The following is a 17,048-nucleotide window of genomic DNA, read 5'->3' as shown; positions in this document are numbered from 1 at the left end:
CTTCCTGCAGGGTTGCCTGCCTCTTCTTACTGTCCCATATGGGAAAAGTCTGCATTGTGAAACAGTTGAAGCAAAAAAAGCCTGACACACCTCACCCCCCCCCCCCCCCCCATCCTGTCTAGACTGCCTCTTTCTCATGCACTGCTCTTCTTGGAACAGACATTACTCACAGGTTGTGCTGCTCACTCCTCCATGCGCAGCAGTGTGGGCACTTTTCCTCCCTTTGTTTGGAATTCACCTTCAGCTGGTGTTAGACAACCTTCTTATATGAGGGGGTGAGTTTACCCTGCGAGCTTTTACATACAAACTTCTGCTTTTCAGAGTGCAGCAAATAGGAAGCATCTTTTGTCAAGTGCAGCCTGACTCTTGTCTGGGGCTGGGAGAGGCTGCATGTCACATAGGCGTTCCTCCAGGAGAGCTGTCAACCTGGCTGTGGCTTAGCCCACTCTGCTGTCATGCCGTGCCTTCACTGTCTTCCTCAACACGACCCTGTGCAATCCATAATAGAGGAAGCAACAGATCCCCCACCATGCCAGTGTACAGATGATTTTTGCAGATTATGAATATAATATATGATATAGTGCTGCAAATACTAGCAAACTGCCTCTGGTGTGCTGGAAGATTTTTTTCTGACCTTTGAAGTGGTGTTGGAGTACGTCAGTGGTGTGCAGATCCAAGTATTGGGGTGAGCGGCTTCCTTACAGCAGGGCCTTTGGAGTCCTGGGGTAAACAAAGCAAAACAAACTTTATTAGGTCGTTGGAGGCACAAGCACTTAGTGAGATTACAGTAATTTTCTGTCTGATTCTGATTTCTGTCTCTTCATTACACTTCAAGAACAATAAAGGAGGGAAGTTTTCTCTGCTTTCAAGAAAGTGGTTTTCTTACTGGAGAACTCCAGCCTAGGAGCTCTGTATCCAAACACATGTTGTTTTCTCTGTTTTTTTTATTTTTTCCTTGCTTAATAGGTAATTAAGCAGGGGGGAAGATGGTTAAGTAGCTTGTTTGCAGTAAGTTTTACTCCCCATTTCAACTTTGAAAGAATAACTACAAATAGTATTTGTTTTGGACTGGTCAGATTGTAGAGCATCTTTAAAGTAATTATTCCATCTCTTATTAAATCACCATGTCATTACAGGAATAGATCCTACAAATGTCCTCACAAACACTTTGAATATAAAAATAAGTTCATATGAATTCCCTGTCCAAATGTGATAAACAATAAGGTTGCAGGAACAACTAGATGAAAACCAAAATCCCTGAAATTCACCTGAAATAGAAATAATGTTTGTGGCTTTTCCATTGTTCATTTATTTAAAAGACAGACTGAAGAGAAGATACACAGGTTAATTCTCAATACCCTGGACAATTCAGTGTTTTCTCTTTAGCTATTTCCTGCCCTAAAGGGTGTCTTCATCAACTGTGTTTTCTTTTTCGTAGTGTAAAAGGTTTGGAATTTGCATTGCACTCTCATAAAATAAGCAAACACCACCTTTCAAAACAAAATGTGTGGACTGTGACATACATTTAAAAAGAAAAGTTCTTCTGACCAGTTTTATTTCTGTCAAGAATATTTTAAAAGCATATTAAATTTGCAAAACTAGAATATAACAGTTCCATTTTGTAATTCATGAGCTTCACTTAGATGGAAAAAAAAGTAACCTTTTTTAGAAGAGTCTTGGTTTTGCATCATGATTTTGCTTTTCAGATCGTTTCTCTTCATTTGGACTACAAGTGGGTTGTCTTTGTTAAATATGCCTGTGGTGGAAGAAGTAGATTTGTATATTCATTCTGAATTTGGTATAATTCATTTGACTCTGCTTGTCCTCATATGCTTCATAGATTTCAATAGTTATGACAGTCCTTCCTCACTGATAAGGTCACCATTGCCTCATCGTGAAAGGTATTGATTTGTTGTTTGAATAGCTTACTGCTTTAAAAGGAGAAACTTCGTTTATTCCCATATCAGCACCAAAAAAAAACCAAACAAAAAAAAATTGTTGCTTTATAGAATATATTAAGCAGATCCAAACCAGAGAAGATTAACTAGGAATTTTCCTGTTCTTCTGGCTGCACACAAACTATGTGTGTGCACCAATATGTGTGTAAGGTGAGGGATGTTGCTATTTCCTTCTGCAGTTCCTCCCTGGGACAGTTGTCTTGGCATCTGCAGTCTGTGCTCTGATCAGCAGTGCACAGCAGGCAGCAACCCACTTTGGCCTGCCACTTTCTCTACACTGTTGGGCAATGTGGTGATGCTCTGCTTTACAAAATTCTCAGGGATGTTTAGGTTTCATGATGGAGCACCGTATGTGTGTGTTAGGAGAACTGAAAGGCCCAGTCCACTGGAGTCCTTTGGTCCTCAAGGGATGAAGCTTGTCTACTGTGTAAATAAAGAAAAGGACAGGAAAGCCTTGGGCATCCTTTCATATTGAAACGATGGACTATTTGACTATCACATGCTCATAGCAGATAAGAGAAGACTAAATTGAGCTGTCTGATACTTTTTGCTCATCTGTAGATCTGTTAGTAGCGTGGAACAAGGAGAACAGGGGACCAGTTAGGGTTTTGTTCCTAACAGCCTGTGTGTGGGGGGGGTACTTCAGTGTTGTCAAAGCCCCCAGATATTCCTATCATCAAAATGATCTGAAAACTAATCCTAGAGCAAATGTCTGCCTGCATAATCCTGAGTCTATAGTTGAGATAAAGCTCGTTTTAGCTAAGTATATTGGAATTCCCTTGCATTATGTTCACACTCCAACAGAAAGTAGATTACCTCCAAATCAGGTTTAAAATGGTATTTCCCAGAGGGCATCACTTCAGTAATGCAGAGTAGATTTATTACCTTTATGTGGGCTGCTTTGAAAGTACGTAATTCAAGTCAAAATCGGAGTTGGGAACCGTACATACTAGTGCTCACTGCCTTCTAGACTACATGGCAAATAATTTTGCCACCTAGAATAAGCAAGTTTGCAATTGGTTTTCTCTGAGGTGTAGGGAGGACTGGTGACATTGTCCTAAGAAGACATTTGGCATAGAAGCGTACTCGGGTCTTTCCTAAAGGACATGAAACATATGTGCTGGTCCAACATTTGTCCAACCAAAACCCTTGTTTCTCTAGTTTAAAACTTAAATTTATTTCCTCTGAGGTAGTTTTCTATCTGAACAAAATTATGAAAAACTGTTATTTTAAGAATCATATATCAAATATTAAGAACTTAATATTGCTGCTTCGAGTGTCCTCTAGTAGAAAGAAAAAAATCTGTTGCAAAGGCTGCTGCTCTAATACAAGTACTAACATTTGCTGTGGCAAGAGTAGCCTGGAGTAGTATCCCACTGGTTGTCGCGATAAGATTCCCTTTCCACTTCTGTTCATATGAAAACAATGTAAAACTATAGACTGGGGAGTGAGGCCCAGGAAATAAACTAAATTATATTAGTAGTTGCAGGCCATAAGCCTTTCACATTTGGTTATCTCTCCCTGAGTCCTGAGGTTTTTTTTTGTCTATGAGCTGCTTGTTTGGGGCTCTGTTGCAAAGAATACCAAGGAGAAGGCCTAATAGGAAGTACAATGTTTTTCAAAGGGAATAATGCCACTTAAGAGTATGTAAATATCTGAACAAACAGGCAATGAACGGCATATAATTCTGCACATAATGCTGCAGGATTAAATATATATATTAGTAAGGTAGCAGATGCTGTAGTTGTGAAATTGCCATGTAAAGTAGCAGCCTTTAGCAGCAGGGTGCTGCTCTATGTGAGACTCCTTCACATGTAATGAATAGCTAATTTCAGCTCTATAGTCCACAAGAGACCTGAGGGGATCAGGGAGGGGTAGCGCGTTCCAGCAACCAAAACCAGCAGGTTGTGCCAAGATGTGCTTTTAATAGAGCAACGTTTCTGATCTCTTGGGGTGAAATCATAAAGAGGGATGCTGCCGTGGCTTAACCCCAGCCAGCAACTAAGCCTTACAGAGCTGCTTCCTCACTCCTCCCCGGTGGGATGGGGGAAGAGAATTAGATAGGTGGAAGTGAGAAGACTTGTGGATTAAGACAGCTTAATAGGAAAAGCAAAAGCTGTGCACACAAGCCAAGCAAACAAGGAATTCATTCACCACTTCCCATGGGCAGGCAGGTGTTCGGTCATCCCCACGAAAGTAGGGCTCCACCATGTGTGATGGTTACCTGAGAAGGCGAACCCCCTCATTCTGTCCTGCCCTTCCTCCTTCTTCCACCCATTTTATAAGCTGAGCACGATGCCATATGGTCTGGAGTATCCCTGTGGTCAGTTAGAATCGGCTGTCCTGCCTGTGTCCCTCCTAACTCCTTGTGCACTTGCAGCCACTCGCTGATGGGGGAGTGTGAGAAGCAGAAAAGGCCTTGGCTCTGTGTAAGCACTGCTCAGCAATAATGAAAACATCCTTGAGTTATCCAGAATGTGTCCAGCAGAAATCCAAAATACAGCCCCATATCAGGTACTATGAAGAAAATCAACTATGCCAGCCAGAACTAGCTCAGACGCTTATCTGTTGCTTTGCATTCTGTTTGTATCTGTTGGTATCTGTGTTCCACTGGTACCTGTTTGTATTTGGAGGGGTGACCCTGGAAAGTGCAGGCCGGTCAGCCTGACCACGGTGCCAGGGAAGGTCATGGAGCAGATAATCCTAAGTGAGATGATAAAGCACATGCAGGAAAAGGGGGGGATCAGGCTCAGTCAGCACATGTTCATGAAGGGCAGGTCCTGCTTGACCAACCTGATGTCCTCCTACGATAAGGTGACCCGCCTGGTTGATGAGGGAAAGGCTGTGGACATTGTCTGTTTGGACTTCAGTAAAGCATTTGACACTGTCTCCTACAGCATTCTCCTGGACAAATTGGCTGCTGATGGCCTGGAAGGGTGGATTCTTCACTGGGCTGGGAACTGGCTGGATGGCAGAGCCCAAAGAGTGGTGGTAAATGGTGTCACATCTAGTTGGCAACCAGGCACTAGTGGTGTCCCTCAGGGCTTGGTTTTAGGGCCAGTGTTGTTTAACATCTTCATTGATGATCTGGATGAGGGGTGGCCTTGAACATTGCCAGATATGTAGCATTCACCACTTCGTTGCGCAGTCTGTTCCAGGGCCTCACCACCCTCACAGTAAAGAACTTCTTCCTTATATCTAACCTGAACTTCCCCTGTTTAAGTTTGAACCTGTTACCCCTTGTCCTGTCACCACAGTCCCTGATGAAGAGTCCCTGTTTGGCATCCTTGTAGGCCCCCTTCAGATGCTGGAAGGCTGCTGTGAGGTCTCCACGCAGCCTTCTCTTCTCCAGGCTGAACAGCCCCAACTCTCTCAGCCTGTTTTCATACGGGAGGTGCTCCAGCCCCCTGATCATCCTCATGGCCCTCCTCTGGACTTGCTCCAACAGCCCCATGTCCTTTTTATGTTGAAGACACCAGAACTGTACATAATACTCCCAAGTGAGGTCTCCTGAGAGCAGAGTAGAGGGGCAGGATCACCTCCTTTGACCTTCTGGTTATGCTCCTTTTGATGCAGCCCAGGGTACAGTTGGCTTTCTGGGCTGCAAGTGCACACTGAAACTGGCTCATGTTCAGCTTCTTGTTGACCAACACCCCCAAGCCCTTCTCCTCAGGGCTGCTCTGAATCACTTCTCTGCCCAGCCTATATTTGTGCCTGGGATTGCCCTGACACAGGTGCAGGACCTTGCACTTGGCCATGTTGAACTTCTTGAGGTTGGCATTGGCCACCTCTCAAGTGTGTAAAGGTCCCTCTGGATCCCATTCCTTCCCTCCAGCTTATCAACTGAACCAAAAGCATGCGAGAGAATTGGCATTGAAAAGGTGAGCAATGTTTTCCCTCATCCCTCTTTCATGTGAGGATACTTGTTGATCAAATTAATGTGTCACAGATGGGAAGATGCAGCTGGCAGCTGAATCTGGCACCTGCACCCCCTGTGGACATTGTCTTGTGAGAGGTGAGAACTATGGGTTTCCTTGCTGAGACAAGGTTTTCTTGCTAAGTAAGCAGAGGCCAACAATCTTTTCGTATTCCGTGTTCATTACCGATATTAGTCTGTATTTTAAAAGTATTTTGAAACTAGTTAGTCTGCTGTTCAAATATTTATATAGGAAAGTGATCCCACTTAACCCTAAACCATCATCATTGCTTGTTAGGACCAAGCTGGGTCTGTGCATGTGAACTTACAAGACTTGCTTGGTAAACTTAAGAAGGGCAGGAGGTACCATATGGACATGTGCCATTGCGATTCAGACTGCAGAGAGGAAAGGCAGATTTCTAAGGAAATGGCTGATAACATTTGCAGCTCCTGATGTCTGTCTCACTCCTTATCAGAGGAGGAAGCCTCCTGTTTGACTAAGTAAACAGGAAAAAACAGATGTAGGTAATAGTAATCCTTGCTACATAGTCTAATCTACCACAATATCATCAAAGAGATACTTAAACCATTTCTCACTAGATAAAAATAAATCATAGTCAACCTTCTGGAAGCATGACACCAGCTAAACAGTTCTTTCCCTTCTCATCTGACTGAAGAGGGTATGGATGGATATTTTAGGGGGGGAGAAGGGGTCATTTTAATTTAAAAAAGTGGACAACTCTGGTGTAGCTTCTTCCCTTAAAGTACTCTGTTGAGAGGGAGCAAGGGAGATTTGCAGAAGGAGGTGGGGATGTTGGTGCAAGGGGGTAAGTCTGAGAGCTATAAGACTGCGATCAGTCTCTCTAGATACTTTAAATTTCTTGTGAACCATTTAAAATGTAAATAGTTTTATATAAGGGGCCTGATTTTGAAGTATTTCAGTTTATTTTGATGAGACGTGGGATATTGACAGTTTTTAAATTTAAAGGCCCAGTTTTCAGTTTATGGTTCTTCATTATACATTGGAAACTAATTCATATGTAATCTTGTCTCTGTCTTGCTATTTAAGTGCAGTGTGGCAACACAGGCTTAGGCAGGTGACAGTGGCATGATGTAATAGTCCAATATATCACTGAATTTAATCTTAATTTCATCTTAAAACAGAAAACAGTCTTTAACCGTAAGTAATAATAACAACTGATGTTGGAGGCATGATTCCTGCTCAGCTTTTCTGCCAGCAAAGAGCACCCTCCATCTTTACCTGCATCTGTTTCAGAGTTTGTATAAACATGTGTTTTTTCTTCAAGAACTTGGAATGTTCTTTCCTTCCCCCTCCCTTCCAATTAGGTTTATGTAGGTTATGATGGAATTTAAGAGCACAGAGAGAGAACATTTCCTTATCACAAAAGGTAGACCTGTAGGCATGAGACCTGCATCAAAAAGGCAGTTTAATACCACTGCAAGACCAGTGTCTAGTTGGAGATAAATAAAAGCACCAAAGAGCTTTGAGTCACAGAACTAGTCAGCAGTGGGCTTAGTCTTGTGGCTTGGGTTTCATGTTCACCAGCAAGCCTAACCCTTGACTATTTCAGTAGGCAACCAGAGCCTTACTTCATCATTGCAGGAAGGCAGCTTGTTGCTTGGCTCACTGGTAAAGAGACTTGCCAACCCTGAGGGTTTTGTCTTCTGTTGCCTTGGTTTTGTGTCTCCCTGCAGTGTACTGTAAAAATGAAATATATGATGGTGGTTTCGTAATTGTTTCCTTTTCCCCTGTAAAAAGGTAATTGTAAGGTGTTCCTTGGCTTGTCAGTGAAAGTTAGAAGTGTATGTTACCAGATGTGCTTTTTGTTGGGGTCCTCAGTCTTAATAGCTTATGTACTGTAAAACCTGGTCTGGAGGCCAAACCACAGCATGATGACTTCCAGTAACTTGCTTAATAAATATAAATGACAAATTAGGTTGTGTTTGGCTGTGTAATTTGTCCTCCTTCCTTAGGTTGCTTGTTTTCTTTATCCTTGGAAGTTTTGCTTCTTTGGTTACATGATTCTCTTCTTCCATTCTTCTTCCTGCCTTTCCAAACTTCTCACTATCTCACTGTTGTTGTCTGGAAAGTTTGGTTTTGTGTGCGTAAGGCATGAATTTAAAGAAAAATCTCACATTGCATTTTACTGTTCAACCCTGTGCATGTTAATAGAGGCTTGCATAACATGTTATGTACTGACATACTACCTAGAACCTTATTAATAGTCAGGATAACTGTAGCCTGTTAAACTTCTGGGTGGTGCAGGTTAGAGGTAAATACTCCTAAAATTTTCTTGGCCCTGGCAAGTAAGAGTGATATGCCTTGCTCATTCAAGGAAAATTAGTGTGTGGCTTTAGAGGAAGGAGTGGGCTCCTCAATTAACTCTTTAGGAAAACTGCATATTAAACTTACCTGCGTTGTTTGAGGAGCAGCCGTGCTCGCTGAACATGCTAGCATTGGCTTTCCATGTCTGGAAAAAGGTGGTGCATGCCTGTATGGCAAGCCTTATCAGCCAGTTTTGACAATGAGGTGCACTAGCCATGACTACTGTGTATTGATTTGATTTAATCAAGTAATAATTGGAACAGTAAGAAGTGAATTAGCCTAGCAACAGTATGGAAGAACTGTGAACCACAAGAACCTAGTTTCATACCATATGATCACTTGTATGGCTCTAGGCTGTGTGCCAGTGTTATCAAGGATATCTTGCTGTATAGTTTAAGTGATCTTTGCATGACCTTTTTTTTGTAACGCTTTTATTGTTATAACAGTAGTTTCTTGGGATTCCAGTCTGTGTTTGGGACTCCACTGGGGTTGGTCCTGGACAGCTACAAAAAGGCGCTTCCCCCAGTGTTGACTTCAGTCATGCAAAGGTGATTCACTTGTGATGGTGGTTTTTTAGACTTTCATCCTGGAACTCTTTCAACACTATGGTTTTAGTGGCTTTTTCTCTCTTGCTTTGTCAGGAAATATACGTCATACTTCATTATTTTTGCTGAAATCCCTTGTAATGCTCTGGTGACCAGAGGAAGTTGCTCAAAACATTTATCTTGTAAGATTTACTGTCTAAAATGAACTGAACCCTTCCCAAAGTCTTATGTAGTGACTGTTTTTTCTGCACTTAAAAGCCTCTTTTTCTCTTTTTAATTCCACTTTGATTACTAACAAAACAGTTCAGTGAACATCCTGACTCTTGCAGTAATACAGAAACACTTGCTAAAAAATTAAAGCAATAAAAACATTTTGTAAATGCTATGAATTAAGTCTTCGTGAATATTTAGTATACAAGTGGAACAATAGAATCATGGCCATAAAGAAAGGGTCTCCCTTACTTTCTGTGAGCTGTAATGCCATTTTTCATGTGGCGTAAGTGCAGCATTGATCTCTTCTTCCTCTTCTCCCCCCTGCCTTTTAAACAAAAGAAAATGATTTATCCCACAACTAGTAATGGAAATGGGAGTGGCAGTTTCCTCTGTTAGGCCAAATGTAACATTTCCTGATGGAAGGTCAGTTTAGTTTCAGAATTATATTGGCTTGTGCTTTTGCATAGTTTAAACCTGGACTGTTTGAGTGCAATCTTAAATTACCCAATCAGTTAAATGTTTTGTGTTGTTGGAATGACATAAATACCTTTTACTACAGGATGTCTGATGTCTGGGTTTTCCCAAACTGTAAGTATGGCTGTGGAAATCCACACACACTCTTTCCAGGAAGTAGTAATTTTCTAATCTTTTTAAAATCTCTTCCTGAGTTTGTATCAGTGATTGCTGTTGTCTTCCTTTTTAGGATCTTATCCATTTCCCATTAAAAAAACACAGTGGGATTTTGATCAAGCCCTTATCAAGAGGATGAGAAAGCAGTTTTTCCTGATGATAAAGCAGTGTTATGAGTCCAGCAGGATGTAATTTTTAAAGGCTTTTCCTTCTTGCTTTCACCCATCTTCTGCTGTTCTGTGGCCTGTGTTCAATTCAGTTTGTCTTTGAAAAGCCATGAAGACAACTGCTATTAAATCATGCTTTATTTGTTAAAGAGGAGCAATGTTGGAGCCTTACAAAGTCATTGTACAAATTAAGTTGAACCCTCACGGCAATAAAGTGGTAAAGTGAAGCTGATGCAGCGTGTGTACCATAAGCAAAGGACATGTGGTAGCAGCAATAAAGGGTGTGAAAAGAGCAGAAATCTGGTTGGACTGGCAGAGGGAAATTTTGAAATGGGAAAAAAAGGTTAAAATCTGGTTAAAAAATATTCTTTCCCTTAAGAATGAGCAGGTCTTGTTGGAGGTTTTCTTCAGCCTCTGAAGAATTTCTGTTACTTCCTTTTGGTAGGGACAGATGATCCTTAGCTGAAGGTAAGCATTTAACTTTAGGCACACAATTTCTGCTCTTAGCAGTAAGAATATAAATAGTAGCTCAAAGTTGACCATATTCTATCTGTTTGACAGGCAAGGCATTTTTCTAAGTTGCTTAAAACAACTGCTGGTCTCTAAATATTTACTTTCATGAATGTAAGAGGAGCCTATTTCTTGTTGCATTGCTTTAAGGATATTTTAATGAAAGCAGGAGGTTTAATCTGAGTTTGGTTTTGTTGCTCTTCCTCATTTGCAGTCACTTTCCCAGTTATAATATTTATACTTGTGCTACAGCAAGTAAGCATAATGCTCCCTGCAAATGTGATGTGAAAACTAAGTAGCGGTAAAAGCTGAAATGGCATTGCCTTGGGAGGTAGATACCCTGGGCTATGGGATGAGTCTCTGCTGCCTGCTTCCTGCAGGAGGAAATGCCAGCTTCTGCTCACCATAGTAGAGAGATTTCCTTCTCAAAAGCTAGCAACAAATGTCTTTGCACTGATATCTGAAGACTGGTTGTAATCAGTCCTTGTTCTTGAGCACCCTCAGCATGTTCATGGGATGCAGATCCTTGCAGGCAGTTTGCACATCCTGCTGTCTCAGTCTGTTCCCTTTGCAAAAAACAAGGGCCTGTGAAGTTCACCAGCAGAGTGGAGGTTTGTTTATCAAAATTGAAATGGGGATTAGTAATCTGTCTTAACCTCTTGTTACTGCTCGGTGTAAACTTGAGCCTGATGCTGGCCTACATTTACATTCTATTACAGCCCACCTATAAACATTTCAGTTCACAGGTGAAATGGACAGTCTTGGCAGCATGGTTAGTTAGAAGTTCAATTATTTTGGAGTGGCTCCACTTCTAGCAACATTCTTGGATATTAATTACCCTTTTTAACTTACCCTTCACTTTGACTTTACTTACAATTTCTCTTCAGCACCAGTGTAGATTTCATAGAATCACAGAGTGGTTTGGGTTGGAAAGGACCTTAAGACCATCTAATTCCAACTCCTCGCCATGGGCAGGGACACCTCAAACTACAACATTTCGCCAAGGACCTGTCCTTCTTTCACCTTGGGGGTGAAATCATAAAGGGGGATGCTGTCGTGGTTTAACCCTAGACAGCAACTAAGCCTTACAGAGCTGCTTCCTCACTCCTCCCTGGTGAGGAGAGGAGGGGAGAGAATTGGAAGGGTAAAAGTGAGAAGATTTGTGGGTTGAGATAAAGACAGTTTAATAGGGCTTCACCGTGTGTGATGGTTACCTGGGAAGGCAAACCCCCTCATTCTGTCCTGCCCTTCCTCCTTCTTCCACCCATTTTATAAGCTGAGCACGATGCCATATGGTCTGGAATATCCCTGTGGTCAGTTAGAATTGGCTGTCCTGCCTGTGTCCCTCCTAACTCCTTGTGCACTTGCAGCCACTCGCTGATGGGGGAGTGTGAGAAGCAGAAAAGGCCTTGGCTCTGTGTAAGCACTGCTCAGCAATAATGAAAACATCCTTGAGTTATCCAGAATGTGTCCAGCAGAAATCCAAAATACAGCCCCATATCAGGTACTATGAAGAAAATCAACTATGCCAGCCAGAACTAGCTCAGACGCTTATCTGTTGCTTTGCATTCTGTTTGTATCTGTTGGTATCTGTGTTCCACTGGTACCTGTTTGTATTTGGAGGGGTGACCCTGGAAAGTGCAGGCCGGTCAGCCTGACCACGGTGCCAGGGAAGGTCATGGAGCAGATAATCCTAAGTGAGATGATAAAGCACATGCAGGAAAAGGGGGGGATCAGGCTCAGTCAGCCCATGTTCATGAAGGGCAGGTCCTGCTTGACCAACCTGATGTCCTCCTACGATAAGGTGACCCGCCTGGTTGATGAGGGAAAGGCTGTGGACATTGTCTGTTTGGACTTCAGTAAAGCATTTGACACTGTCTCCTACAGCATTCTCCTGGACAAATTGGCTGCTGATGGCCTGGAAGGGTGGATTCTTCACTGGGCTGGGAACTGGCTGGATGGCAGAGCCCAAAGAGTGGTGGTAAATGGTGTCACATCTAGTTGGCAACCAGTCACTAGTGGTGTCCCTCAGGGCTCGGTGTCACGACCAGTGTTGTTTAATGTCTTTATTGATGATCTGGGTGAGGGGATTGAGTGCACCCTCAGGAAATTTGTGGACACCAGGCTGGGTGGGAGTGTTGCTCTGCTGAAGTATAGAGAGGCTCTGCAGAGGGATCTGGACAGGCTGGATGAATGGGCTGTGGCCAATTGCATGAGGTTTATCAAGGCAAAGTGCCAGGTCATGCACTTGGGTCACAACAACCCCAATGCAGCGCTACAGGCTTGGGGCAGAGTGACTGGAAAGCTGCTCGGTAAAAAGGGACCTGGGGGTGCTGATTGATGGAGCTGAACAGGATCCAGCTTGTGCCCAGGCAGCCAAGGCGGCCAATGGCATCCTGGCCTGTACCACAAATAGTGTGGCAGCAGGGCCAGGGCAGTGATCATCCCCCTGTACTGGGCGCTGGTGGGGCTGCACCTTGAGTCCTGTGTTCAGTTCTGAGCCCCTCACTGCAAGAGAGACACTGAGGTACTGTCACCTGTCACTTTTTCCTGGATGCACTAGTAGCAGTCTTCTTAATTGGTGTGGCAACTGGTTGTTCTTCCAGTGTGGTGGGTGTTTCCTTGTTAGCCCCCACAGAGCTGTGAATGTTTTCTGGGTGGGGACATGGGGCTGTGGAGGAAGCCCCTTCCTTTTATTTGTCCTGTTGCTCCTCTTTTTGTTGTTTTATTTGATGATAAGTTCCCAACCTCCTGGATTAATGCCCTCCATCCTTTCTGTTTGTGCTGGGGGCTCACCTGTGGCCCTGCACAGTTTAGGCTTGGAGCCAGCAGTCCAGTTCCCCTGATGTCTCTTAGTCTATTGTCAGTCTCCCGCAGCTCGGACACTTGCTGCAGGAGTTCCTGCACCAGGGCGCACCGTGTAGAATCTGGTCCACTGTTCACCCTTGCCTCAAGAGACATGTCGAGGCGCTTTCTGCAGTCTGAGGTCTTGAGTTTTAATGACTCCTATTTCATACTGTTGCTGCAGCAAGCTGCTGAATGACAGATCCAACCAGCTTCCTTCAGCTGAGACAGCCTATTAAGTCTCTCTCTCAAAAGTCTGAAGCTTGCTATATTCCATGTGTCATAAATCATAAAATGTTATTTTGCCCACATTCTGCAAAGCTTCAGATTTATTCAGCATGCTTGATTTTTGTTTTAAATAGCTGTCATGATCTCTGTAGGGTATATTATTAAAAAAATTGTCATATATAAAAATAAATCTCCTGTCTGCTGGTGTCTCACAATAAACTGTACTTTTCTACCCATCAGTGTCAGAGTTTCCAGGCTCACATTGAGATTTCTGGTTTTTTGTTTACTGGTGCTCTTATGGTATTCATCTGTACAGAGAGAGCTCTTACAGTATGTTGTAGTCTCTTATCATAGAGGAGCAAGGTTTGTTTTAAACTGATGCCCTTTAACCCCACCTTCCTCAAATTCTCCCCCTCCCAAAGCCACAAACTAAACCAATCCAAAACCACAAAAAAAAAAAAGGGGGGAGGCGGGGGGCGGGAGAAACCACGCACGAAAGAGAAACCTAAACCAAAACTAACAAGAGGGCCAAGAAGGCCTGGAAGGGTTGTATACCTGGTAGAGGGTGGCTTGCAGACATGGATTGCTAGCCTTCTTGACCTGACAGGAGTCAGTCAGCGTTCACATTTCTAGCAAATGCTTGGCACTGTGTTAAGCCTGTAATTGAAGAGATTTGTTTCTGCTTTGTGAGACATAAGCATATTTTACCATAGCACCCTAGATCACAACTGAGCATCTCTGTGCTAGAGATAAGAATTCTATGTTACTGCTGTCCAGAAGGCATTTTTTAAACATATCTCTTATTTACACCCAGATTTTGCTGGTTTTGCCTTGTCCACAAAAGCAGTAATACAACACCTAAAATGGTGTTTGTATACACATATTAAATGAGTCAAAGTGCTGATGATTTTCAGGTTTTATAGAGATGCGATTTAAGGCTGAGCAGTGCTGGTGGTAATATTCTGTAGTTTGTGTGGGGTTTCTGTGTGGTGGGTTGCAGGTTCCCTTTAAGCACAGGGATAGCAGTGAAACACTGAGAGTCCCCTGAGGCTATGCTCATGGGGTGCATGTTTTGTTCAGTGCCTCCACCTCCAGACAACATGAGCTCCTGCAGTCTGTGTCTGTCTTTAAACAGTCTGGATGTTATATGACACTTAAGCAGGGGAACACATTTTGCTATGTTTTCTGCTGTTTGAACAGCCTTTCCTTCTCTTTAGGGAAGAGCAGTCTGGATGTATCCCATCAAGAGTCATCCATGACCCCTGCTTGGACCACAGTCATAAGTGACTGCTTTTGAACAGCAGAGATGCAATCAAGCTTGGCTTGAGGGGTCAGTGGAGGCCTTTGTCTAATTAATGTAATTAGTTGAACAGTTCTCAGACTTGAAGGTTTGGGCTGATGAAGGAAGTCCTGGGAGACTTTTGTTTTTAAATTCAACTGTTGGATTCAGAGTGTTGGGACAAATAAACCTTGCTGTTGAAGTCTCAAGTGCTGTCACCGTTACAGCATGCATGTTCTTGGACATGAGCCAGCAGTAGTGAATTCTCGAGTTGGCAGTGGAGTGTGTGTGTGGAGTTATGTCATGCCACTTCCACTCTCAATCTGGCTTGCAGAAGTCCCAAAATACCAAGTTCTGACTATTGTCTTTATAAAAGGGAGTCGTGGAATGCAGGCGGTTGTTTGTGATGGGTCCTCTGCTAGTGTTTGTTTTGATGCAGTGGTAATGCCAATTTGCTTCTAGGTGGTACTGCTCTCAAAACAAGCTCTTCTATACCCTGTGCATTCATTACATACAGTAAACATCTTACGTGCTACTCTTGCTAATTATTTTTTTTTTCCTACCCTCATAACCTTTGTACTGGCATGTTTAAGGTACTATAGGTAAGTATTTTCCATTTTAAATCAGTATTTTCTCTGGTTTATAAATAGGCCGTTAACATTAGCTTCAGGCTGAGTAGTGGCATGCAAAGTTTTGACTTCATAATAACTTCAAAGTGTGTTGTTGATCTGTTTTTAGAGTGTTTCAAAGTTCAGACAGAAATTAATGTAGGATACTACTTTGCCATCTTAAAGGAAAACCACTTCTTAGAAGGCAAAATTTGAATGTGGTAAACATGGTTTAGACTTTTGCTTGTCTTGGGAAAAAATGCAACCACTGATCTAAGTTATGAAAAAATAGCTAATGGGCAGAGTTGGAAACTACTTTCCATAAGCATTTCTTGTTGTTGTTTGGTAGGCAGGATGAAGCAGAGGTGTTTCTCACTGTACACAGTGATTAGGTGTTTGCCAAGTAGTATAGTAATCTGAATAGGCCTGATAGGCCTGCAAGTTAATTTTAATGACTGTTAAAGATAGAGGGTATGATTCTGATTACCAGTGTAAAGTTACATAGTGGGAGGTTATCTGCATAGGTCTGGCACACTGAAAACTCCCAGCTCCTACAAGCTCTTCCATTTCTTTCTCTGTAAGTAACTTCATCTGCTGGTGTCTTCTTCTGTGAATGTCAAACAGCTCATGCATTTTCCTGACTAGGGGTGTGTGTCTGTGTGTGTGTGTACATACAGATATATATATATATTTATAATGTACAAATAGTTCTTGTAAACTGCTTGAAAAAAGGGTCAGTGGATCAATAATAAGGAACACATCTGTTTTCCAAATAGTTCTTAGCATATTTCCTAATTTTAGGATAATTTGTGTGTAGTGGATGAGGCATGCATGGTGTTCTCAAAAGATACATCGCAGAAGGCTCTTGAAAAGCACGGTTTCAAGCTTTAGAGTATTTCTGTAATCCAGGTCTGACATCTTTATATTTTCTGTAAAGGATAAACAAGACGCAGTGGTGATGTATGGTTGCATTTTAATCAAAGCTTTCAGTTGCAAGTGTGAACTTAAAGTGATTTTTTTTTTATTTTTTTTTTTTTTTTAAACCACTGGAATTCTTGACAGCACCGGTATATTTTTAATATACGCAATGCAGGTTTGCATTTTTAAATACATTTTATTAAATTAATGTTATTATATGTTCATAAGGATAGCCTGCTATTTAAGCTGGTGATGGTTTTGTTTTGATGTTGTGTTACTGGTATTTTTGAATAGGCAGCTAAAAAGTTTGAGAGGGTTTCTTGGGGGAGGGGTTGATTTGGTTTGGTTTTTTATTATTACTTTTTTTTTTCAGTCAAAGTTCACTCCATAGCAGCTTGCTGTGCTGTTGAGTGAATCACAAATTAATGTGGCTCCCCTTGAAGAGAGGCTTTTTTAAAAAAAAAAAAAATATTTTTTTCTGTGTCTACAGGAACATCTTAGAATTTTGAATTCTAAATCAATGAGAGAAATCAACAGTCTAAAATTTTAGATTTAATTACTATTTATAGTTAATTTAAAAGTCGTATTGTACTCTTATTTCGTTGAGCCACAACACAATGATCTCAGCGTAATTTCCACACAGAGCCCCATCTCCCATATCCTCCAGCATTTCACATGGCTTATTTTGATAGTTTTTGTTCATTTTGCTCTGTATCTTTTTAAAACGTGTCTTTGGGCTTGAGTACACAGAAGAAGATGCTTTCTGATAGCACTGGCTGACAGTAGAAATGAAAAGCTTGTGAGATTTCATTGATAATGCTTATTTAGTACAGTAACTTTGCTGCTTTATCCCATTGGATTAGTGGAACTTGCTCTTTTAAAATT

General features: G+C 42.0%; 1 protein-coding gene across 5 annotated transcripts in view; it reads left to right on the top strand.

Annotated features, from left to right (window-relative positions):
• ZSWIM6 (zinc finger SWIM-type containing 6) overlaps positions 1-17,048 on the top strand; it is a 116,598-nt gene that overhangs the window by 44,868 nt on the left and 54,682 nt on the right. Inside the window, exons 1-2 of one of the 5 annotated variants that reach the window (XM_030471418.1) lie at positions 10,637-10,642; positions 12,411-12,415. The exons of 3 other annotated variants lie outside the window; for them this stretch is intronic. The gene's annotated coding sequence lies outside the window, so the exon portion shown is untranslated. Of the gene's footprint in view, positions 1-6,311; positions 6,396-10,636; positions 10,643-12,410; positions 12,416-17,048 lie in introns of those variants that run through there. One more of the 5 variants, XM_030471419.1, reaches the window with a different exon arrangement.

This window comes from Strigops habroptila, chromosome Z (assembly GCF_004027225.2).
Source record: "Strigops habroptila isolate Jane chromosome Z, bStrHab1.2.pri, whole genome shotgun sequence".
Lineage (NCBI taxonomy): Eukaryota > Metazoa > Chordata > Aves > Psittaciformes > Psittacidae > Strigops > Strigops habroptila.
Note: the sequence above shows the minus strand (reverse complement) of the source record. Positions and strands in the feature narration are given on the sequence as shown.